We start from the raw sequence: 26,028 nt of genomic DNA, 5'->3' as shown, positions 1-26,028 counted from the left end.
GATGGTTGTGCAGTGGGAAGAGCACCAGCCCTGAAGTCAGGAGGACCTGAGGTCAAACACTTAACACTTCCTAACTGTGTGACTCTGGCCAAGTCACTTAACCCCAATTGCCTCAGGGGGAAAAAAATCAGAAGGGATGATGGCTTGAAGTGGGTCAAAGACTAAGCCAAGTGCTATAGTTATGAAGCAATATAAGTAGATAAAAGCGAATAAAATTCCAAGGAGATGGTAATGATAACACAAGAGGTGAATTTCAAAGAAAGAGAGAGAGATGGTGACAAAGTAAGTATCTAGACATGGCAATAGGGAGCAAGTAGGGAGTCAATTCCATATGGGCCTGAAAACAATTACATGAAAACTAGGATCATAGATTAACCTACAGCTAGAATTCTGGGTCTTCAGAAGTTATTTAATTATACCCTTTCACTGTAAAAACGAAGAAATTGAGGCACAAAGAAAAGTCCACTCATCACTGTTAAATACCAGATTGAATAGAATTCAATCCAGGTTTTCTGATTCTAAGCAAGGCACTATCAGATGACATTGTTTTTATAAAAGAAAACAAATAAATGAAAGAAAAAGGGGAAAAAACTCTTTTTGCAGACATTCAACATACATGGGACATACTGATTCTTTTTTAAAATTATAGCTTTTTATTTACAAGATATATGCATGAGTAATTTTTCAGCATTGAACCTTCTGTTCCAACTTTTTCCCTCCTTCCCACACCCCCTTCCCCCAGATGGTAGATAGACCAACACATGATAAATATGTTAAAGTTAAATACACTTGCTGATTCTTAAAAGAGGGAAGACTATAGGTGCTTTTCACCTAAGTACTAAGTAGAACAAACTCCCAGGAGGAAAAATTAGGCATCAAGAGTAAAATTGACTTACATCTGATTAGCTCTTTAATCTTTGCAAAGCAATTTCTTTCCAGAAATTCTATGATGTATTATTATATTTTTATTTTTATTTTACATTGGAGGAGACCCAGTCATTTTAATTTCTAGGACAATTAAGATTTTTATAGAATACATAAATATATATGTATAAGTACATGTATATATATATATATGTGTATATATATATATATACACACACACACACATACACACATACAAACATATATATATATATATATATATTCCTTTTACCTTCCATTTACCCTTACTTCCCTCTTTTTTTCCTATTTAAGTCACTGGCTTAGCACCTATTATTTGGTTAAATATCTTATAATATAGACACAGTCCTTGTCAGAGATATGATTTGAAACCAGCTTTCTGAAGTACAAGTCTAAGGACCTTTCTATCATAATTTAAGGACTTAAGGAGGTAGTTTCTATGGCCATCTCAGAATGTTTATAAGGCATTACTCTGAAATATCAGCTAAGATGTCTGTTCTCTGAAGATTCTGTTGTAAAGGCCTAGACTCTAGAGGATCATGGGATAATCAAGAGGTGATTCCTATTCAGAGTCATCTTTTCATCCACCTAAAGATTGATTCACTTTAGGGACACATTATCTATCTCTCTATGCAAGCTTCATGAGAGCACAGTTAGTTAGTAGCTTCACAATTAATCCTCAAGAACTGATAATGATGAATATATCTGCCTTAGAATTAAACTGTTATGACAGAGAAATGATGGATTTAAACGAGAGTATAAAACTTTTTTTCCACACATGAGCAAAGTGAGAATTTGTTTTTATTGATTATACATATTTGTTATAAAATTTTATTTTTTGTAATTTTAATTAGAGGTGAAAGGGAAAGAAGAGGTGAGAGTTAAGCATAATGTTGTCTTCCCCTCTCAAAAAAATGGAAAAATGAAAAATGAGTTGTTAAAACATTCATATTTCATAGAGAACATAAGAAAGACAAAAAGGAATAATAAACAAAAACAGGTTTGAAAATTATATGTTAGATTTAGTGCATAGTAAAAAAGAAAAGTAATCTGAATGTAATAGAATTTCAGTTTCATGTACATTTTTTTTATTTCTATCCTACTATGTATAATGAAATATTCTATTTAACTGGCATTTGTTTATTTCAGAATAAATATACATACATATGTACATACAGTCATAACAAAAGAGACTTCTCAATTTTTCAATTTTCATAAAGAGAGAGGTAGAGAGGTAATTGTAAAAATACATTTTCAACATTTATGTTTATAAGATTTTAATTTGTAATTTTTTTCTTCTTCCTTCCCTCCCTTCCTTCCTCCCCATGATGACAAGGAATCCAATGTATCCTGCACATGTGCAATCATATTAAATTAAGTAATATTTCTATATTATGTTTGGAAAAAGAATCAGCAAAAGAGAAAAAACAGGGGAAAGGAAAAAAAAACAGTAGAAAATGTAAAAATAGTATGTTTTGTTCTGCATTAAGACTTGAAAGGTCATGCTTAGGTGTGATTTTTCATAATTTTGCTGAGAAGATCTAAGTCTATTAAAGTTTATCACTGCACAATATTACTGAATATAATGTTCTTCCGGTTCTACTCTTTTACACCGTATAAGCTCATTTAAGTTATTGCAGGTTCTTCTGAGATCTTCCAGCTAATAATTTCTCATAAAACAATAGTATTCCATTGTATTCATATAATACAACTTGTTCAGCCATTCCCCAAGTGATGGGAAACCCCTCAATTTCTAATTCTTGCTACCCCAAAAAGAGATAACTATAAACATTTTTGTATCTATGAGTTTTCTTTCCTTTTCATGATCTCTTTGGGATACAGATCTACTAGTGACATTGTAGGATCAAAGGTTATGTTTTATAGCCCTCTGAGCCTAGTTTTAAATTGCTCTCTAGAATGGTTGGATCAATTTATAACTCCACTAATAATGCATTAGTATTCCAATTTTTCCACATCCTCTTTAGCATTTACCATTTTCCTTTTCCACCACATTAGTCAATCTAATAGGTGTAAGGTATATCTCAGAGTTGTTTTAATTTGCATTTCTCTTATCAATAGTGATTTAGAGTGCTTTTTTCTTTCTGTTTAACAAGAGATAACTTTAATTTCTTCATTTGAAAACTTTGAGAAACCAAGGAGAAAAACATATGTTTCTTTTCATCCCCATTTAAATTTCACCAGAGGTCTATCCTATCTAAATTCTTTTCATCTTCTTAAATTCTTTTTTGTGTGTGAGTATGTTTGTTTGTTGTTGATGTTAGATTAATATAGTTTTGAGAAGGGGAGGTTGAAGTATTCCCTTAGAATCATTTTGTAGTCTATTTCTTCCTGTAATTCACTTAACTCCTTGTATAAGAAACTGGATATTATGCCACTTGGTGCATCCATATTTAATTTTGGTATTTCTTCATTGTCTATGGTACCTTTTAGCAAGGTTTAGTTTCCTTCCTTATCTCTTTTAATTATTGTTGATTTTTCTTTTTCTTTTATCTGAGATCAGATTAGTTACCACTATATTATTCTTATTTGTTTGTTTTTTAACTTCAGATGAAGCATAATATATTCTCATCCAGTCTTTCACCTTTACACTGTGTATCCCTGTTTCAAATATATTTCTGATAAAGAACAAATTAAAGGATTGTGGTTTTTTTTTTTTTTTTTTTTTAATTTTACCCTGATAGCTTCTTCTATTTAATGGGAAAGTTCAATCCATTCACATTTATAGTTATTATTACTAACAGTGTACTTTAATTCCACCCCCTTTTCTCCCCTATTTACACTTTTTCCCTCTCTCCTTTCAACCAGACTCTTTACCATTAGTATTTTGCTTTGACTACTACCTCCCTTAGCATTCCCTTCAATTATCATACTCTTTTTTCTTTCCCTTCCCTACTTCTGCCCTACCTTCTATCAGCTTTTTCCCCCCTTTTCTTCCTCTGCTTCTTTATAGAGTAACATAAATTTCTATGCCCAACTGTTTCCCTCTAAGTCAAATTTTATGAGAACAAAATCCAAACATTTTTCACTCCATCCCTTCTTTCTCTCTACTGTAATGAGTCTTTTGTGTCTCTTCATGTATTATAATTTGCCAAATTATGTCTTCACATTTCCTCTTTTTTTCAGGGAAAGTCTTTATTTTTTACCTCCTCTTTTATCTCATCACATCAAAGTCAACTCACACCCACACTTTGCATATCTACTACTACTTTAAAAAAAAAATCAATTGTACTTTATTTTCCAAATACATGTAAAGATAGCTTTCAACATTTTTCTAAGACTTTATGTTCCAAATTTTTCACTTTTTCTCTCTTATTTCCTCCTTCCCCAACATAACAAGTAATTTGATATTGATTAAATATGCTAAATTCTTTAAAACCATATTGGTTATGTTTTCCCCAAAAAGTCAGACCATGAGAGGGAAAAAAGCATGAGAAACAAACAACAACAACAAAAAATGCTATGATTTGATCCATACTTGGTATTCAGAGTCCTCTTTCTGGATGTGGATAACATCTTCCATGTCAATCTACTGGAATTGTCTTGAATGACCACATTGTAAAGAAGAGTTCATTCCATCACAGCTGATCATCACCTAATCTTGTTACTACGTATAATGTTCTCTTTGTTTTGCTCACTTCACTTAGTATCCTGTAAATGCCTATGACTCTTTCGAGATTTTTCTGAAATCATCCTGCTACTCATCTCATAAAACAATAATATTTCAATACATTCATATACCATAATTTATTCAACAGGTCAGCAAGGATACTCTTACCTTCAAACAAATCAAAACACAACAAATTTACCACCTTTTTTTTAACCTGGTTTGAAAAAAATGGACAAATTTTTTGCAGGCTTTTTACATCTATAAGTCCTTATTCTATAAAACAGAAGATGATACAAGTGGCTTAAACAGATGAATTTTCTAATTGTTTCCTTCAGGGAAGAAAATGTTACAATGAAGAATTTTGGAAATGGAATTTTGACTGGAAAATCTGCCCATAAAAGAACAAAATATTCTTAAGCGCCTGATTTCTTCTAATATTCATCCTATTTATTTTGTTCATTTTGTTCAAATACAGAAAACAGCCAAAGCAAATCTTGATTCTAGACATTCCATAATATCATGCAAGATAAATGTAAACATCAAACCAGGGCAAAAATTCCCTTACCTCATTCACTCATTTCAGCTTCTAATCATTTTATACATAATAGCTGTCAGACCATCATACAGTCTTTTTGTTACTGCCTTGCTGACTCCAATATCCTTTGTTTATAGTCTAATTTACAGACCTCAGAAGATAGAGGAAATCTGTGCCAAGAATGACTTAATGGCTGCTGTAAAATTTTTTCCCTCACATTTATATGCAGGAACTTTCATATCATTTACAAAGTTTTGCTTATAAGTGCAAAAAAAAAAAAATTTTTTTTTAAATCAGAGATGCTAGCATACATATTCTGAAGATCTGGCCTCATTTTGTTATAATTTAAAGTCAAATTACTGCTGCAAGAAAAAAAAAACTTAACAATTGTAACACTAAAGGAAATTATTATTATGCAAATGAGCACTGAAATAGATACATTATAGAAAAGAAAGCAACACATTCAGCTGATATTTGACAGAAAGGGACTACAAGAGAACATCAACGATTTCTATTTGATTCATAATTTAAAAACAAACAAACAAACAAGAAAAACCCTCAAACACATTTGAACAACTGTTCTAATTAAACATCTCAAAGTACTTTCACTATCATGTATGTATGGACAGGCTACAGTGGCCTGGAGCTAAAATTTTGATTTTCAAACAAATTGTCTGCAGAAAAAGGGAGCCAGATAAGATAAAGTAAAAGCTAAAAAAGCTCTCAATCATCTAATCTTTAGGGAAATCACTTTTGATTCTTAACAATAATTTTTAAAATGGTATTTTCTTCATTATTTCATTTTCTACATTTCAATGAGTCATAATTTGAGTACAGATGGATCAAATCTGAGCTTTTAAATATCCCATTAGCAATAGAGTCTCTTAGAATTTTCATGACAATGATGTATTAAGAATGACATTTAATCAAGTTTAGGGACAATTATCTTTTGATAGTTATGTCTGAGTATTCTCTATCCTTTATCAAAAATAAAACTTCCCTTTGGGAATTTTTCCCAAAGAACAAGAGAACATTATGAAATGCAAAATTTTGATTATATTAAGTTTAAAAGGTTTTGTACAAACAAAACCAAATCAGACAAGATTAGAAGGGAAGCAGTAAACTGAGAAGAAAATTTTACATTCAAGGTTTCTGATAAAGGCCTCATTTCTAAAATATATAGAAAATTGACTGAAATTTATAAGAATAGAATCAATTCTCTAATTGATGAATGGTCAAAAGATACAAACAGATAATTTTCAGATAAAGAAATTAAAAAAAAATTTCTAGTCATAAGAAAAAAAAGGCTCTAAATCACTATTAATCAGAGAAATGCAAATTAAGACAACTCTGAGTTATCACTACACAGCTCTCAGATTGGCTAAGGTAATAAGAAAAGATATCGATGAATGTTGAAGGGGGTGGGAGAAAACTGGGAAACTAATACATGGTTGGTAGAGTTTTGAACTGATTAAACCATTCTGAAGTACAATATGGAAATATGACCAAAGAGCTATAAAGCTGTGCGTACACTTTGATCCAGCAATGTTTCCACTAGATTTATATCCCAAAGAGGTCTTAAAAGGAGAGAAAGGGACCCACATGTACAAAAATGTTTGTGGCAGCCTTTTTTTTGTAGTGGCAAGTAATGGGAAACTGAATGTATGCCCATCAATTGGAGAATGACTGAATAAATTAAGGCATATGAGTGTTATGAAATATTATTATTCTGTAAGACATGACCAACAGGATGATTTCAGAAAGGCCTGGAAAGACCTACATGAACTGATGCTAAGTACAATGCTAAAGTACATTGTACACACAAAGTACATGGCAACAGCAAGATTATATGATGATCAAGTCTGATGGACATGGCTCTTTTATTTTTTTTTTTTTTTTATTTTTTTTTAAATTTAAATTTTATTTTATTTAATAATAACTTTGTATTGACAGAATCCAAGCCAGGATAATTTTTTTACAACATTATCCCTTGCACTCGCTTATGTTTCGTTTTTTCCCCTCCCTCCCTCCACCCCCCCCCCACCAAGAGGGCAAGCATTCCTATATATGTTATATATGTTGCAGTATATCCTAGATACAATACATATTTGCAGAACCGAACAGTTCTCCCGCTGCACAGGGAGAATTGAATTCAGAAGGTAAAAATAACTCGGGAAGAAAATCAAAAATGCAAATAGTTCACATTCATTTCCCAGTGTTCCTTCTTTGGGTGTAGCTGTTTCTGTCCATCATTAATCCATTGGAACTCAGTTAAGTCTCTTTGTCATAGAAATCCACTTCCATCAGAATACATCTTCATACAATATCATTGTCGAACTGTATAATGATCTCCTGGTTCTGCTCATCTCACTTAGCATCAGTTCATGTAAGTCTCGCCAGTCCTCTCTGTATTCATCCTGATGGTCATTCCTTACAGAGCAATAATATTCCATAACATTCATATACCACAATTTACCCAGCCATTCTCCAATTGATGGGCATCCATTCATTTTCCAGTTTCTAGCCACTACAAACAGGGCTGCTACAAACATTTTGGCACATACAGGTCCCTTCCCCTTTTTTAGTATCTCTTTGGGGTATAAGCCCAATAGAAACACTGCTGGATCAAAGGGTATGCACAGTTTGATAACTTTTTGGGCATAATTCCAGATTGCTCTCCAGAATGGCTGGATTCGTTCACAACTCCACCAACAATGCATCAGTGTCCCCGTTTTCCCGCATCCCCTCCAACATTCATCGTTATTTTTTCCTGTCATCTTAGCCAATCTGACAGGTGTGTAGTGATATCTCAGAGTTGTCTTAATTTGCATTTCTCTGATCAATAGTGATTTGGAACACTCTTTCATGTGAGTGGTAATAGTTTCAATTTCTTCATCTGAAAATTGTCTGTTCATATCATTTGACCATTTATCAATTGGAGAATGGCTTCATTTTTTATAAATTTGAGTCAGTTCTCTATATATTTTGGAAATGAGGCCTTTATCAGAACCTTTAATTGTAAAGATGTTTTCCCAGTTTGTTGCTTCCCTACTAATCTTGTTTGCATTCGTTCTGTTTGTACAAAGGGTTTTAATTTGATATAATCAAAATTTTCTATTTTGTGATTGGTAATGGTCTCTAGTTCATCTTTGGTCACAAATTTCTTTCTCCTCCACAAGTCTGAGAGATAAACTATCCTATGTTCCTCTAATTTATTTATAATCTCGTTCTTTATGCCTAGGTCATGGACCCATTTTGATCTTATCTTGGTATGTGGTGTTGAGTGTGGGTCCTTGCCTAATTTCTGCCATACTAATTTCCAGTTATCCCAGCAGTTTTTATCAAACAATTAAATCTTATCCCAAAATTTAGAATCTTTGGGTTTGTCAAACACTAGTTTGCTATAGTTGACTATTCTGTCTTGTGAACCTAACCTTTTCCACTGATCAACTAATCTATTTCTTAGCCAATACCAAATGGTTTTGGTGACTGCTGCTTTATAATATAATTTTAGATCAGGTACAGCTAGACCACCTTCATTTGATTTTTTTTTCATTAATTCCCTTGAGATTCTCGACTTTTTATTGTTCCATATGAATTTTGTTGTTATTTTTTCTAAATCATTAAAATATTTTCTTGGAAGTCTGATTGGTATAGCACTAAATAAATAGATTAGTTTAGGGAGTATTGTTATCTTTATTATATTCGCTCGGCCTATCCAAGAGCACTTAATATTTTTCCAATTATTTAAGTCTGACTTTATTTGTGTGAAAACTTTTTTGTAATTTTGCTCAAATAATTCCTGACTTTCCTTTGGTAGATAGATTCCCAAATATTTTATGGTATCAACAGTTATTCTGAATGGAATTTCTCTTTGTATCTCTTGCTGTTGGGTTATGTTGGTGGTGTATAAGAATGCTGAGGATTTATGGGGGTTTATTTTGTATCCTGCTACTTTGCTAAAATTATGAATTATTTCTAATAGCTTTTTAGTAGAATCTTTGGGGTTTTCTAGGTATACCATCATATCATCTGCAAAGAGTGATAATTTGGTTTCTTCATTGCCTACTCTAATTCCTTCAATCTCTTTCTCGACTCTTATTGCAGAGGCTAGTGTTTCTAATACAATATTGAATAATAATGGTGATAGTGGGCAACCTTGCTTCACTCCAGATCTTACTGGGAAAGGTTCCAGTTTTTCCCCATTGCATATAATGCTTACTGAAGGTTTGAAATATATGCTCCTAACTATTTTAAGGAAAAGTCCTTTTATTCCTATGCTCTCAAGTGTTTTTATTAGGAATGGCTGTTGGATTTTATCAAATGCTTTTTCTGCATCTATTGAGATGATCATATGGTTTTTGTTTGGTTGGTTGTTGATATAGTCAATTATGTTAATAGTTTTCCTAATATTGAACCAGCCCTGCATTCCTGGTATAAATCCTAGTTGGTCATAATGTATTATCCTGGGGATGATTTTCTGCAATCTTTTTGCTAATATTTTATTTAAGATTTTAGCATCAATATTCATTAGAGAGATTGGTCTATAATTTTCTTTCTCTGTTTTCAGCCTACCTGGTTTAGGTATCAGTTCCATATCTGTGTCATAAAAGGAGTTTGGTAGGACTCCTTCAATCCCTACTTCTTCAAATAGTTTATTTAGCATTGGAGTTAATTGATCTTTAAATGTTTGATAGAATTCAGATGTAAATCCATCTGGTCCTGGGGATTTTTTCTTAGGGAGTTGATTGATAGTTTGTTCTATTTCTTTTTCTGAGATAGGAGTGTTTAGGATATTTACTTCTTCCTCTGTTAGTTTAGGCAAGCTATATTTTTGGAGGTATTCTATTTCATTTAAGTTGTCGAATTTATTGGTGTAAAGTTGGGCAAAGTAACTCCTAATTATTGCTCTAATTTCCTCTTCGTTAGTGGTGAGTTCTCCCTTTTCATTTTTAAGACTAACAATTTGTTTTTCCTCTTTCCTTTTTTTAATCAGATTTACTAATTGTTTGTCTATTTTGTTGGTTTTTTCATAGAACCAACTCTTAGTATATTAATTCAATAAATTTTATTGATCTCTCCTTTTATTTTTTGAATTTCAAGTTTAGTGTTTGATTGGGGGTTTTTAATTTGTTCCTTTTGTAGCATTTTTAGTTGCAAACCCAATTCATTGACCTTCTCTTTCTCTATTTTATACAAATAGGCCTCTAGAGATATGAGATTTCCCCTTATTACCGCTTTGGCTGCATCCCATACATTTTGGTATGATGTCTCATTATTATCATTTTCTTGGATGAAGTTATTAATTATGTCTATAATTTGCTGTTTCACCCAATCATTCTTTAGTATGAGATTATTTAGTTTCCAATTATTTTTTGGTCTACTTTCCTGTGGCTTTTTATTGAATGTAATTTTCAATGCATCGTGGTCTGAAAAGGATGCATTTACTATTTCTGCCTTACTGCATTTGAGTTTGAGGTTTTTATGTCCTAATATATGGTCAATTTTTGTATAAGTTCCATGAACTGCTGAAAAGAAGGTGTACTCCTTTCTGTCTCCATTACATTTTCTCCAGAGATCTATCATATCTAATTTTTCTAGTATTCTATTTATCTATTTGACTTCTTTCTTATTTATTTTGTGGTTTGATTTATCTAATTCTGAGAGTGCAAGGTTAAGATCTCCCACTATTATAGTTTAACTGTCTATTTCTTCTTGCAGCTCTCTTAATTTCTCTTTTAAGAATTTAGATGCTACCTCACTTGGTGCATATATGTTGGATATAGATACTGCTTCATTATTCATTCTACCCTTTAGCAAGATATAGTGCCCTTCCTTATCTCATTACTTAGATCAATTTTTGCTTTAGCTTGATCTGAGATCAGGATGGCTACCCCTGCTTTTTTAACTTCACCTGAAGCATAGTAGATTTTGCTCCAACCTTTTACCTTTAACCTGCATGTATCACCTTGCTTCAGGTGTGTTTCCTGTAAACAACATATTGTAGGATTCTGGCTTTTAATCCATTCTGCTAACCGCTTCCTCTTTATAGAGGAGTTTACCCCGTTCACATTTATGGTTAAAATGACCAATTCTGTATTACTTGCCATCTTGTTAACCCCGGTTTATGCTTTTCTCCCTTCTTACTCCCTTACCCCCCTTCCCAGTATTAAGCTTGTGAGCACCACTTGCTTCTCACAGCCCTCCCTTTTTTAGTATCCCTTCCCCCCCTTAGAGTTCCTCCCCCTAACTTACCCCTTTCCCTCCCAGTTCCCGTATTCCCTTCCACTTAGCTTATTCCTTCCCTTTTCACTTTTCCCTTCTCACTTTTCAATGAGGTGGGAGAAGTTTCCCCATAGATTGAATATGTCTAAAATTTTTCTCTTAATGCCAATTCTGAAAGCAGTAAAATACTCACTATATTCATCCCTCTCCATTCTTTTTCTCAGATATAATAGGTTTTCTTTGCCTCTTCATGAAATGTAGTACCCCCACTTTCCCCTTTTTCTGGTACAATGTCCTTTCCACATCTAGTTTCTAGAACAAGGTATACATATATTCTTTATACATCTTTATAGCCGAAATATAGTTCCCAAGATTAATCTTTACCTTTTTAGATTTCTCTTGAGTTCTGTGCTTGTAGATCAAATTTTTTGTTAAGTTCTGGCTTTTTCATCAAAAATAGGTGAAAATTGCTTACTTCGTTGAATGTCCATCTTCTTCCGTTGAAAAAGATGCTCATTCTCGCTGGGTAAGTTATTTTTGGTTGCATACCAAGTTCCTTAGCCTTTCGGAATATCATATTCCAGGCCCTTCGATCCTTTAACATGGATGCTGCCAGATCCTGGGTGATCCTTATTGTGGCTCCTTGATACTTGAATTGGGTTTTTCTAGCTGCTTGCAGTATTTTTTCCTTCGCCTGAGGGTTCTGGCATTTGGCCACTATATTCCTTGGTGTTTTGATTTTAGGATCCCTTTCAGTAGGGGATCGATGAATTCTTTCAATGTCTATTTTACCCTCTGTTTCTATGACTTCTGGGCAGTTCTCTTTGATAATTTCCTGGAAGATAGTGTCCAGGCTCTTTTTTTCATCATATTTTTCTGAGAGCCCGATGATTCTCAAGTTGTCTCTCCTGGATCTGTTTTCCAGGTCTGTTGTCTTCCCCAGAAGGTATTTCACATTCTGTTCCATTGTTTGATTTTTTTGGATTTGCTTGACTGATTCTTCTTGTCTCCTCGAGTCATTCAATTCCATTTGTTCGACCCTGATTTTCAGTGAAGTATTTTCTTCACTCACTTTTTAAAGATCTTTTTCTAATTGTCCAATTGAGTTCTTTTGTTCTATGGAATTTGTTTCCATTTCGCCAATTTTGTTTTTTAGAGAGCTGTTTTCTGTTTCCAGTTCACCAATCCTATTTTTCAAGGATTTGATTTCTTTATCCACTCTCTCCTTAACTGAATGGGATGACTTCTCCAGACTCTTTTGCCAAGCCTCCCTCTCCTTTTGCCAAGCCTCCCTCTCCTTTTGCCAAGCCTCCCTCTCCTTTTGCCAAGTTTCCCTCTCCTTTTCCCATTTTTCTTTTAGCTCCCTTGTGAGAGCCTTTTAAATTTCCTCCATGAGATTCATCTGTGCTGAGGAACAGACGATCTCCTCCTTTGGGGATTCACCTGGGGACTGTTTGTTTTTAGTCTCCTCAGGATGTGGAGTCTGCTCTTTATCTGTATAGAAGCTGTCAAGGGTTAAAGTCCTCTTCAGCTTCTTGCTCATTCTGTCTAATAATCAAAGACAAACTATCAAAGAAACAGAAGGAAAAAAACCCTTGAATGGAGGCTGCTTTCTTTGGGGGAGGGGCTGGGTGTTGTTACCGAGCTTTTTCTACAGACTGCGGGGCAGCAGTGAGGCCCTAACAGGACAGCAATGGCTGTGCAGCGTCTGCGCTCTGAGATCCGAGAGCGTGCTGAGACACTGTGGGGGGGGGGGGGGGGTGGCCAGGTCCCGAGAGACTCCAGCTGTTTGGGGTTGTATTCTTCAGCCCCGGTGTTTTTAGCTTCTCTGCTGGGCTGCTGACTTGCTGCCGGAGCAAAGTATCTAATCCTGTAGCAAAGCTCTCCCCTCAGAGACGGCTGCGATCACGCCCCACCCCCTCTCCGCTCTGCTCGGCTCTGAGCTGCTTGCTGTGCTCTCGCTGCAGCTGCTGCCCGCAGTCTGCTTCCGATCTAATAACCGTCCCCGCCCTCACGCAAAAAACAGACCTTTCTTGACGAGTCTCAAGGATGGTTTCTCTTGGTAAGTAATTGTATGTTTTTTTTTCAGTCGAGCATTAATTCAGAGGCATGAAATGAAATGGATAGTGAGACAAAGTGCGGAAGTTACACAGCTGTGTGCCTCCTCTCCACCATCTTGGCCGGAAGTCGGACATGGCTCTTTTAAACAATGAGGTGATTTAGGCCAGTTCCAATGGTCTTGTGACCCAAAGAGGCTGTGGGATTTGATTGAGGATCACAATATATTATTTTCACTCTTTTTGTTGCTGCTTGCTTGCTTTTTGTTTTTTTCTCATTTTTTCCTTCTTAATTTATTTTTTTCTTGAGCAGTATGATGATTATGGAAATACATATAGAAGAACTGCACATGTTTAACCTATATTGGATTACTTGCTGTCTAGCAGAGGAGGTGGGGAGAAGGTGAAAAAATTGAAACACATGGTTTTGCAAGAGTAAGTGTTACAAGCTATGCATACAAGCAATGTTTTGAAAATAAAAAAGCTTTATATATTAAAGAATAAATAAACTTCCCAAACTATTTCTGACATAACTCATCAAATTTTTACATTGGCAGAAAAGACCTTATTAGCTTTGTAATGTCTCACAAAATGAAATTGGTAGTAATTATGGTTCTCTGACATTCTTCAACTCTATCTAAAAGATATTTGCATTATTACTTACATTTAATAATGAAGAACAGGTGCACTGGCTCATGCATATATTCCTGTCTAGAGAGGTTGAGGCAGGTGAATCCCTTCAGTTTGTGAATTCTGAGATACTGTATATTGCTCTGGAATAGATGTACATATATATATATGCCAGAAATATGGTGAGGCCATAAGGAGCAGAGCATTAGTGTGTTACCTCAAAAGAGTCCAATTATACCTAGTTGGGAACATAAATGAATCTCAAGCTTCTATACTGATCAATATTTGGAAATAACTGCTGCACTTTCAACCCAGGATAGCTTGGGAATTCACGTGTTCAACTGATTTTCAACTATATCCTACTCTTTGTAGCCCAGTGTGGGACTTTCTTGTTAAAGACACTAGAATAATTTACAATTATTTTTCCCAACTCATTTTACAAATGAGGAAACTGATCCAAAATGGGTTAAGCAATTTGACAAGATTCACATACCTATTAAGTATCTGAGTCCAGAATTGAACTCAGGAAGATGAGACTTTCTGATTCCAAGTCTAGCAATGTAGTGTTCTCTTCTTAAATATAATGGTTATCTCTGAGCAGGTTTCTTGGGGAGGTTTTCTGGAGGCAGCCTTAATTTCGGTTATGAGTAATAATCACTTCAAATGCAGCCAGTTGATAAACTCCAAACGTTTATTTTCTCCTTCCAAGTCTTGTCTCTTTCCTTGGGGCCAGGTAGCTTTCTTAGAGACCTATCTTTCAGTAGAGAAGGGAAGGAGGAGAGCCAGCCACCACAGTGGTGTGAGATAGGATGAATGAATCTGGCTCTGCCTCTGAGAGTGGGCTTCTTCTGAACTGACCCTGACTGAAGCTCTTTTTAGCTCGGTGTAAAAGGTTGACTCCTCCTCCTAGAGTGGGATTATGGGAGGTGTGAATTCATGAATCTCATACTGAATACTGACTTGTGAATCTCCCAAAAGTGTGAACTAATGTGTGTGAGCTAATGAGTGAACTCTCAAAGGTGCAAACCCAAGCACACAAGCATTGCCTCCATCAATTCCAGTGAGTTATCACCTTGTATCAAATTCTGGCTCATAACATAGCAATATGTCCATTTTGTTTCCTAGCTGTCTATATATTATATATAAAATAAAAAGGAGGAACTCATCTAATAGGAACATGTCACAGATCAATCTAAGTCACCATGACCTCTGAAGAAAGCACTTTCACCTTTGATAAGAGCTTCTATATCCCAGAATATCAAACAATTAGGCAGAGGATACTTTTGCAAGAAAGAAAGGTAGAAAAGAGTCTTGTATTAATCTTATTGCAATTTTCTTGAAGCAGAGGTAATATAGTTACACAAGTAAAAACCTCCATAAGAGGGTATAAAATTATTAACATGTAAAAGAGAATTTGTTGTCAAAAATATACTTTCCCCCCCTAAAATCAACACCAGGAATCAAGATTTCTAGGCTTAAATGGTAACAACAGGAATAAAATATTAAATGATTCAAATACCATTTGCCTTATAAAACAGATAAAAACATTAGAAGGATTTTTTTACACTTAGAGACAGAAAAAAAGTTTCTACAGACACAAAAGTTTAGACTACACATTTCATAGACTCTTTAATTAGTGCAAGGATCAGTTTTATTTAATACATTTTTAAAAACATGATCTGGAAGAGACAAGTAGTGAAATCTATATTTTAAGATGACTCTAAATTCTTTCAGAGAATAAAATATTAAAACAAGATTCACACAATAAAGGATATTTTCAAAACCCTAAGTAATTTAGTAGAAAACCATTACAGAATGTCAGTGATATAAAAAGAAAAGGAAATGCTGTGAGAAAAAAAAAAAAGAATATTTTGTAACCTATATAGGCAGGACTTACAAGGGTCAATAAAATAATGAAATGGCTTTCATTTCCTGAAAGTATGAGCTAATGAATTGTTGTATCCAAATGTCCAATAATGTTTTGAGTGCCCAGCATCAAAGATGTTGGAAAAAATACAGAGCATCTAAATTCTATCCATATGGAAACAATTGAAATAGCATGAGCTGTTTTGTTCACCACATTTCAAGGAATACATATAGTAATCAATATAGAAAAGAAAATGGAGGAATAGCCTAAAAAGAATGGCATGAATCTGTAAAAAAAAAAAAAAGTCTAACAATAAGCACAATTCAAAAACTGTTCAGGCATAAAAATTCTAGAGCTCATAAATATTCACATTCCAGAATTAAAGTTATCTTCTATTTGTTTAAAGAACAAATTGGAAAATGGGTTGAAAAGAAGTTGGATAAATCAATGTCTCCAAAATGGCAAAGAAAAATAGGAAAGCATCAGTGCTTAATACCTGGTGTTTTGAGATGGCATAATGGAATTAAACAATGGAGTTTTGCAAAACTAAAATAGTTTTTAATTTTGTTGGTGTCAAAAACACTAAGACTAGACAGTACGAATTTGTATGCCTATACATAAATGTTTATATAGTTATACTTCAAATCCCCACATTTAATAGATTGGACAATTTCACTTAAGTTCTATAAAGTTGGGACACATTTGAGATGTTCTCATACACTCTTTCACTTGAATAATTTATGAAAGAGAATAATAATGCTAGAAAGTATACTTTAGACTGGCAATACATCAGAGTCCATCACACAAGAAAGTGGTCTTTTTCTAACAATAATTATTGTTATTACAAATAATAATAATAATAATAATAATAATAATAATAATAATTAATATTATTATTCAGAGTTATAGATGGACCATCCAGAAAACTCAAAGGTTAGAAACATGTACCAAAATTCAATAAAAAAGGAGCATCCAATTACCTCAAGTAATAAATAGCTAAAAGGCATCTCCAAATAGGTTTTCCTCAAAACATAAAGTGTATGAGGGCAGTAGACATCATGCAATGTCAACAAAAAATAATGATTTAAATCAAGGTGAAAATCAGTTAGGTTGTATATTAGACAGAGTGTTGGACTTATCATTAATTTCTGAATTAAAAGCTTTCCTCAGACACTTATTAGCTACATGACCATGGGCAACTCATTTAATATTTCTAACATGGATAACTGCAAAAGAGGGATTATAATAACATCTACTTTCTTAGGTTGTTGATTGAATGGAATAAGATAAAATTTCCAAAGTGTTTGCAAACATTCAAGATTGATATAAACGCTAGTTGTTGGTTTTGTTGTTATTGTGATAGATGAGGAGGAAGAGGAAGAAGAGGAAAAGGATACAATACTTCTGATCAAAAGAGTAGGACACCTTTCAAATGGTTCAGTTATTGATTTGAGAGAAATATATTCAAGGCCACTCATGGTCCTCTTGAGTAACATTATAGAAGAAGAAGAAGAAGAAGAAGAAGAAGAAGAAGAAGAAGAAGAACAACAACAACAACAACAACAACAACAACAACAACAACAACAACACAACAACAACAAAAAAAAAAAAAAAAAAAGGGACAATGTTACAATAGAGTTCAAGTAAAAATAGTATGTTTAAGAAAAATAACCAAATTTTACATACAAACTCATAATCTCTAAATTACCTTCAAAACTATTTCTTTTTTTTATTTCTTCTTTCGCAAAACTTTTCTATATAATTTCAATTTAAATTAAGTTTAACAATGGCAGAAAAATAGTAATAAGAATCAATAGTGGAATCATTCTGGGCAGCAAAATGAGGCAAATTCTAAATTATTTCATTCAGTTTTACAAGTTGTTGGTACTTTTATTACAATTATTTATTACTACATGTTTTAAATAGAATCAATTTCATATTATATGGCAAGCTGAATGTATTTTCAGGGGAGGAGGAGGGAGAGAGAGGGGAATGCTGATTAGAATTTAGGTAGCATACCACACATATACACAGAAAGAAAGTAATTTTGTTGCTCAAATTATTATGTTATTATGAAGCATGCTCATTATTTAGCATTGATAAGTAGACCTCAAAAGCATGTGGCACTTTATAATCATTATCATTCCATTTTTATATGTTATTTAGCTATAATGCCTACAATATTGACACAATTTGGTTTCATATTTTATATGAAAGGAGATAATCAAGTACCATTATGTTTCTTAACATTACACTATTGTTAGCTGATGGACCATATCATGTTTCCCCCATAAAGTGCTTAAAATTATGATAAATTTTTAGGTGTGAAGGTTAGAGAGTTCCTTATAATACCAGTAACACAAATTATAATGCTTTCCACATTATTAGCTCGGTTTTTATCATAAAATAATAGGTTTATTCTATTTTATAAAATTATTTCAACATATTGATTCAGTTATTGAGAGTTTCAGTAATTCCTATAGTTTTTGCACTGGACTTTTAAAGTTAGGTATGTCAGTATAAGTTCTGGAGAATGGTTATTTAGAAAACCATGTAAAAAAGAAAATCTCTCACTTGAGAATTAAATCCCTTGCTTTATAAGGCAGCTTTTGTTGAGCTGAAAGTCACGTGCTTTTGTGTTGTTAATTTACTTCCCATCAGCATTCTCTAACACTGATCAATATGTTCTTTATCAGTGAATAATTTTAGAAACATAGATTATGTCTCTGAGATAGTAGCTATCTACTCAATAGCTGAACAAAGATAAAAATGTAGAGTTCTTGATTCTGAATTCAGTGTTCTATCCACCATGTTAGAGATAAAATAAGATATTATGATTGTAACACTGAATCAAAAGGCAAATATCAACTTCTAATTTGGTACTGATATCAGTTATGTGACTTTGGGAAAAGTCATTGTATCTCTGCAAGTCATTTTCCAAGTTTATAAAATAAAAATAACATTACATACTTCTTAAGATTATTGTGTGACCCAAATAAGATGTTCCATAAACCCCCATGAAGCCATAAATCCCAAATTCAGCCAAATTTTAACATACAGCCAAACTCAAATCACATCTTCTTTGCCAAGACTTTCCTTATCTCCTCATTAATCATACTTGTTTCCTCTTCTAATTATTTTTATTTAATTGTATATTTCTATATTCTCTACTTTATGCAAATTTATTGACAGTAAGGTATATTTTGTTCTTTTTTTTGTGTCCTCATCACCTAATCCAATGTCTTAGTTATGATTGATAGTTACTGAATGGTTGTTGCATTAAATGGAATAAAGGTAAAAATATAAGTTGTTGCTATTTATGTCATATGCAGCAATATTTTTGTTGTCATTTTTTGCAACCCATACAAACACAAGAATATAAACATATACATTTTCTATTGAGAGCTGTTTCTCTGTTTTCAAATTTAGTTCATCTATTTTCCTTAGAGGAACAGGAAGTGGCCACAAGCCAGAAAAAAAGGTGGAAGAATGAGGAAGAAAAAGAATCAGTTATTAAAATGCATAAGTTTTTAAGAAAGTTAAAAAAAAAAAAGAAAACTTCATAACATAACTGTTTGCAATGTAATAAAAAGTTAGCATAAATTCACAATACAAATTTACTCTTCTATTGATACCTGGCATCTTGGGAGAGTTTTGAAAATTCAAGAAATATCTTGCTATGCTTAGAATCATAGATGTCTAAAACTAAGGACTGCATTCATTTGTCTGTTGATTTATTTTTTGCTTTGTTTTGTTTTGCTTTTTGCTTAGTTGTTTTTCAGTCACATCCAACTATTTGTAGCCCCAATTTACATATAAGGACATTAAAACATACAGGGTTAAGTGATTTGTACAAGGCCACATAGCTAATAAGTGTCTGAAGCCAGATTTGAACTCAGGAAGATGAGACTTCCTCACTGGCACTCTGTATACTATGGCACCAACTAGCTGCCCATTAATTTCCATTGATTTTCTTCAGCAATTTCTTCACCATTAAGTGAACCTGATGTGGATTTTATTCAATTTCTTATGAGGAGAATACTTAGAAATTTAGACTAATGTTTATGAAGCTAGTGTGATTCTTCACTGGTTCTTCAGTCAGAGGACATATGTTCAAATCTCAGCTCTGGTGATTACTTCTTACATGAACTTTAGAAAATAATTTATTTTTTCTGGTTCAATTCCATTATCTGTAAAATAATAGCATTGGGATGGATAGATAGCCCCAAATCTCTTCCAGTTCTAGATCTGTAATCTTAAATTTTCATTTTATTACAACAATTAAAACAATATTGAGTAGCCCTGGGAATTCTAACTAATAAAAAAATTAAAATTAAAAAAAGAAATAAAATCCTTTATAGTTTAAAATGGGCTGGATTTTTTTTTTTTTTTTTTATTTTATTATTATAGTTTTTTTTATTTACATGATATATGCATGGATAATTTTTCAACATTGACCCTTGCAAAACTTTCTGTTCCAACTTTTCCCCTCCTTTTCCCCACCCCCTCCTCAAGATGGCAAGTAGACCAATACATGTTAAATATGTTAAAGTATATATTAAATGCAATATATGTATACATATTTATACAGTTATTTTGCAGCACAAGAAAAATCAGACTTAGAAATAAGGTAAAATTAATCTGAGAAGGAAATTAAAAATGCAAGCAGACAAAAACAGAGAGACTGGAAATGCTATGTTGTGGCTCACACTCATTTCCCAGAGTTCTTTCTCTGGATGTAGCTGGTTCTTTTAATTATTGAACAAATGGAACTGATTTGGTTCATCTCATTGTTGAAGAGAGCCACTTCCATCAGAATTGATCATCACATAGTATTGTTGTTGAAGCATATAATGATCTCCTGGTCCTGCTCATTTCACTTAGCATCAGTTCATCTAAGTCTCTCCAGGCCTCTCTGAAATCATCCTGCTGGTCATTCCTTACAGAACAATAGTATTCCATAACATTCATATACCACAATTTATTCAGAAATTCACAAATTATTCTCCAATTGATAGGCATCCATTCAATTTCCATTTTTTAGCCACTGCAAAATGGGCTGACACAAACATTCGTGTACACACAGGTCCTTTCCCTTCTTTAAGATCTTTTTGGTGGGAGGGGGGAGGGAAGGGGGGGCAGGGCCAAGATGGCACACGCAACTTACTAGGCTCTTAGATACCCTCATGACCAACATTTAATCCAGTGTCAAAAATAGCAATTGACTGGTAAAACCCACAAAGACTTAAAGTACAACAACTCACCAACCAAAGATAATCTGGAATTTTGCCAGAAAAAGTTTATCCTGAGGGGCCAGGGAGAAGATCAGCACAAGCAGAGAGAGAACTAGAGGCTAACATATTGTGCAGACTGGGCAGGAGTGGTCTCTGTGGTTAGAAAAATTACAGAGACGACACTGGCATAGACTGATTTCTCTGCCCTGTTTACAAAACAGTAGATTAACAGAGAATTCAAAGCCATTCTAAAAAATGCCACATCCTAACTGGATCTGGCTTTAGCCCCCCAAAACCAACCAGAAGTGACAGCATAGATCACAATACAACCTTGAAGCCCCAAAGCAGTATGAGGCTTTTCCTTGGGGCAATTGTGAACCTGCACAGCAGGGTATGCACAGCCCAGGACAGCCTCTAATCTGCATAGCAGGGGGCTCGGCCTGGGGCAATAGAACTTTCTCAGCGTGATTTGCTTGGGGGCAGAGACACTTCCCATTTGAGCAGGGCTATTCACTGGTCAGCTGCTAATACCCAGAGCTGCAAGGTGGGCTTTGGCCTGGGGTAGTGACACTTTCACTGCCTAGTCTCTAGCCTTACCACAAAGCTATGTTCTCCACTGGGCACTTCCATAGCTCTGCCCTGTTGAATCACTTCTGGTTGGGGGTGGGGGGACACTTTTGCCCAGAGCACTCCCATACCTCGCTGCCTGAAGCCTGTTTACATCTTTCCTTGCTTTGCAGAGGAAGCTGGTAACCCCCTTGCCCTGAAGGCAGACCCTAAAGGTTTTAAAAAATGAGTCAAAAATCAAAAGGACTTTGATAGCTTCTATACAGAAAAAGAGCAGGTTTGCAACCCTGAAGAGACTAATACCAAACAGTCTCCAGATAATACTCCAAAAGGGGAATGTTACCGGTTCCCTTTTACATAACTCTCTCCTACCAGAAACCATTAAAAGTCTCAAAAGAGAGGTAGAAGAAAAATAAGGAAAGGAAAGAAAAGCTTTATAAGAAAGTAACAATTTGCTGAAATATGAATTGGAAAAGGTAAAAAATTCCCAGGAAGTGCAGGAAAACAGAATTTGTGAATTGGAAAAAGTAAAAAAAAAAAAATCAGGAAAATAAGAATTGTGAATTGGAAAAGACAAAGAATTCACAAGAAAGTAGGATTTGTGAATTAGAAAAAGAAAATAATTCATTTAAAAAAAAATTAGTGAAATGGAAAAAAAATTCCATAGAGCAAAACAACTCATTTAAAAACTCAATTGGACATATACAAAAAGAAGTAAAAAGAAGGTAATCAAGAAAATAACTCATTAAAAATCAGAACTGAACAAATAGAAACCAATGATTCTTTGAGACAGCAAGAATCAGTCAAGCAAAACCAAAAAAATGAAAAATTAAAAAAAATATTAAATATCTACTTGGAAAAATTCCTGGAAAATAAATCTAGGAGAGATAATCTGAGTATTATTGAACTTCCTGAAAATTCTGATGAAAAAAGATGCTAGATACTATTTTACAAGAATTCATCAAAGAGAACTACTCAGATGTAATAGAATCAGAAGGTAAAATAGGCATTGAAAGAATTCATCAAATGCCTTCTGAAAAAGACCCTAAAATAAAATCTCCAAGGAATATTGTGGCTAAATTTCAGAACTATCAGATTAAGGAAAAAAAAATATTACAAGCAGCCAGGAAAAAACAAACAAACAAACAAACAAAAAACAAAAATAAAAAACAAAAAACAATGTAAATCCCGAGGTACCACAATAAGGATCACCCAAGATCTGGCTGCCTCCACATTAAAGGATCAAAGGGCTTGGAATCTGATATCCTGAAAGGCAAAAGAACTTGGAATGCAGTCAAGAATAAACTATCCAGCTAAGCTGAGTATTTTCTTCCAGGAAAGAAGATGGACATTTAATGAAACAGATTAATTCCATTTGTTTCTGAGGGAAAAAAAAAAAAAAAAACAGAACTAAACAACAACAACAACAAAAAAATGATCTCCAACCTTAGAACTGAAGAGAAGCAGAAAAGGTAAAAGGAACTCTTAATAATTGTATTTCAACCTTAGAACTGAAGAGAAGCAGAAAAGGTAAAAGGAACTCTTAATAATTGTATTTCTATTGTGGATCTACAAAAAGACTACATGTATAATTTGATTTTACTGATAAAATATAAAAAAAAGGGAAGTAGTTATGGAAAGGTGATAATGTCAGAAATGGGGAAAAAAGAGGGAAACTACATTCCATGAAGAGGCAAAGGAAATTTATCAAATCTGAGGGAATTCAGAGGAGGGAGGAACATTGTGCAAATCTTACTCTTATCAGAGTTGGTGCAAAGAGAAAATAATTGACATACTTGTTTTACAGAAAATCTTTCACCTCATTAAAAAGGGGGAGAGGAAAAGGGAAAAGGAAAAAGAATAATTAGGTAAGGGTATAAAAAAGGGGAAGGGATTCAAAAGGAAGAGGGAGGGATCCTAAAGAGGGTGAGTGGCATGATACAAATAGGGCACCTAAGTTCAAAACTGGAAAAGAGGGTAAGGGGGGGCAAGTAAAAGAAAAGCATAATCTGGGGATAATAAGATGGCAGGAAATACAAAATTAGTCATTATAACTGTAAATGTGAATGCAATGAACTCTCCCATAAAGCAGAGGCAGATAGCAGACTGGCTCAAAAGTCAGAACCCTACAATATGTTGTTTACAGAAACACATTTAAAGCAGGGAGATACATACAGAGTAAAGGTAAACGACTGGAGCAGAATCTATTATGCTTCAGGTAAAGTCAAAAAAGCAGTCATAGCCATCCTTATCTCAGATCAAACAAAAGCAAAAATTGATGTAATCAAAAGAGATAAGGAAGGAAACTATATCTTGCTAAAGGGTAGCATAGACAATGAAGCAATATCAATACTAAACATATATGCACCAAGTGGTATAGCATCTAATTTCCTAAAGGAGAAGTTAAGAGAGTTGCGAGAAGAAATAGACAGCAAAACTGTAATAGTGGGAGATCTCAATCTTGCACTCTCAGAATTAGACAAATCAAACCACAAAACAAATAAGAAAGAAATTAAAGAGGTAAATATAATATTAGAAAAATTAGGTATGATAGATCTTTGGAGAAAACTGAATAGAGACAGAAAGGAATATAATCTCTTCTCAGCAGTTCATGGAACTTACACAAAAATTGACCACATATTAGGACATAAAGACCTCAAAATTAAATGCAAGAAGGCAGAAATAGTAAATGCTTTCTTTTCAGATCACAATGCAATAAAAACTACATTCAACAAAAAGTTAGGGGTAAATAGACCAAAAAATAATTGGAAACTAAATAAGCTCATCTTAAAGAATGATTGCCTGAAACAGTAAATTATAGAAACAATAATTTCACTCAAGATAATGACAATGATGAGACATCATACCAAAATTTGTGGGATGCAGCCAAAGTGGTAATAAGAGGAAATTTTTTGTCCTTAGAGGCTTACTTCAATAAAGTAGAGAAAGAGAAGATAAATGAATTGGGCTTGCAACTAAAAAAATCCCCAATGAAATACTAAATTTGAAATTCTAAAATTAAAAGGGGAAATTAATAATATTGAAAGTAAAAGAACAATTGAACTAATAAATAAAACTAAGAGTTGGTTTTATGGAAAAAAAAAACAATAAAATAGATAAACCTTTGGTAAATCTGATTAGAAAAAGGAGAGAGGAAAATCAAATTAGTAGTCTTAAAAATGAAAAGGGAGAAGTTTCCACCAATGAAAAGGAAATTAGAGAGATAATAAAGAGTTACTTTGTCCAACTTTATGGCAATAAATTTGATAACCTAAGTGAAATGGATGCCTACTTCCAAAAATATAGGCTTCCCAAATTAACAGAGGAAGAAGTAAATTGTTTGAATAGTCCCATTTCAGAAAAAAAAAATAGAACAAGAAATCAATTCCCTAAGAAAAAATGCCCAGGGCCAGATGGATTTACATGTGAATTCTACCAAATATTTAAAGAACAATTAGTCCCAATGCTATAACTATTTGAAAAAATAGGGAATAAAGGAGTCCTACTACCAAACGCCTTTTATGACACAGACATGGTACTGACACCTAAACCAGATAGGTTGAAAACAGAGAAAGAAAATTATACACCAATCTCCCTAATGAATATTGATGCTAAAATCTTAAATAACATATTAGCAAAAAGACTACAGAAAATTATCCCCAGGATAATACACCATGATCAAGTAGGGTTTATACCAGGAATGCAGGGCTGGTTCAATATTAGGAAAACTATCAGTATAATTGGCCATATTAATAATCAAATTAACAAAAAAACATATGATCATCTCAATAGATGCAGAAAAAGCATTTGACAAAATCCAACATCCATTCCTATTAAAAATACTTCGGAGTATGGGAATAAATGGGCTTTTCCTTAAAATAATCAGTAACATGTATTTAAAAACATCAGTAAGCATCTTATGTAATAGGGACCAACTGCAACCATTCCCAATAAGATCAGGAGTGAAACAAGTTTGCCCACTATCACCATGACTATTCAATATTGTATTAGAAATGCTAGCTTTGGCAATAAGAGTTGAGAAAGGGATTAAAGGATTTAGAATAGGTAATGAGGAAACCAAATTATCACTCTTTGCTGATGATATGATGGTATATTTAGAGAACCCCAGAGATTCTACTAAAAAAGTTATTAGAAATAATCCATACCTTTAGCAAAGTTGCAGGATATAAAATAAACCCACATAAGTCATCAGCATTCTTATATATCACTAACAAAATCCAAAAATTAGAGTTACAAAGTAAAATTACATTTAAAATAACTACTGGTAGTATAAAATACTTAGGAATCTATCTGCCAAGAGAAAATCAGAAACTTTATGGGCATAACTGCAAAACACTTTCCACACAAATAAAGTCTGATCT

Source organism: Antechinus flavipes, chromosome 3 (assembly GCF_016432865.1).
Source record: "Antechinus flavipes isolate AdamAnt ecotype Samford, QLD, Australia chromosome 3, AdamAnt_v2, whole genome shotgun sequence".
Lineage (NCBI taxonomy): Eukaryota > Metazoa > Chordata > Mammalia > Dasyuromorphia > Dasyuridae > Antechinus > Antechinus flavipes.
Note: the sequence above shows the minus strand (reverse complement) of the source record.